Source organism: Mandrillus leucophaeus, unplaced genomic scaffold (assembly GCF_000951045.1).
Source record: "Mandrillus leucophaeus isolate KB7577 unplaced genomic scaffold, Mleu.le_1.0 Scaffold136, whole genome shotgun sequence".
Taxonomy (NCBI): domain Eukaryota; kingdom Metazoa; phylum Chordata; class Mammalia; order Primates; family Cercopithecidae; genus Mandrillus; species Mandrillus leucophaeus.
The window spans coordinates 6,222,487-6,223,829 of NW_012101321.1; positions in this window are offsets into that span (position 1 = coordinate 6,222,487).

Here is a 1,343-nt window from a genome sequence, read left to right on the forward strand (position 1 = left end):
GGGCTGAGCACGGTGGCTCACGCCTGTAATCTCAGCACTTTGGGAGGCCAAGGCAGGTGGATCACAAGGTCAGGACTTCGGGAACCAGCCTGGCCAACATGGTGAAACCCCGTGTCTACTGAAAATACGAAACAAATTAGCTGGGCATGGTAGTGGGTTCCTGTAATCCCAACTACTCAGGAGGCTGGGGCAAGAGGATTGCTTGAACCTGGGAGGCGGAGGTTGCAGATTGTGCCACTGCACTCCAGCCTGGGTGACAAAGCGAGACTCCATCTCAAAAATTAATAAATAGATACAAATAATTGAGACAGATTTCTCACTTTTGGAGAAGGGAGTTAGAAATACAGAAAGGGAGGAAACTAGAATAAGCCCAGTTGTTAGATTGGATATGTAATGTCCATGTGAACTCCTGGTCTCTGATAGATAATAGATAGGAAGATGGATAAATAGGTAGATACACAGAAAGATAATTAAAAATATAAATGTACGGATATGGAAGTTATCTGTGTATGTATTACATACATATATTTTCTAGCTTTCCCTACTGAGAGGGGTGGAAGCAGTGATACTCCAACAGCAATGAACACACCTAACACTCACATCTTGGCTTTTAAATACCATTTTCCATGCAAAAGAGCCAGGGCTCCTTGAGAAAATAGCTAATTTCAAGGATGGGGCAGGGAAAATATGAAACAGGACATCGTGTGCCAGAAAGTAAGGATGTGCTACAAGGATGTTGGGAACAAGTCAAAAGGAAATAGAAATGAGCTTAAATTGGCTTCTTGTAGCCAAAGTTGGGACAATTTGAGCATAAAAATAATGATAGTAATGGGTTATAACCCACTAAATGAAATAGGAAATTCACTTAGGTATAAATAAATTTATGAATAAATAGAAAATTTGGAGAGAAGCAGGATATTTACATAGTTTCAAAATATTTCTGCACAAAATAATTGTTAATTTCTAAGGATAAAGGAAGAATTTTACAATGGAGAAGCTTTGCAGATACCACTTCACTCAAGAAATCAAAGTAAACATCATCAGTAATGGGACTAATAAAAATGACTTGTAATCTGCTAGAATTCAGTGAGAACATGTTGTCACCTCTGAAATATTCTTGCCAAAAAGGCATAGTCTGAATTTAATCAAAAAGAAATACTGAACAAAGCCAAATGGAGGGACATGCTACAAAGTAACTTGTCTGCAATGTTTCCAGTGTCAAAGTCAGGAAAATCAAGGAAAGGCTGCAAATCTGTTCTAGGCTGAAGGGACTAGACAACTAAGGGACATGATAACCAAATGCATGATTCTGGATTGGATCTTTTTTTTTTTTTTTTTTTTTT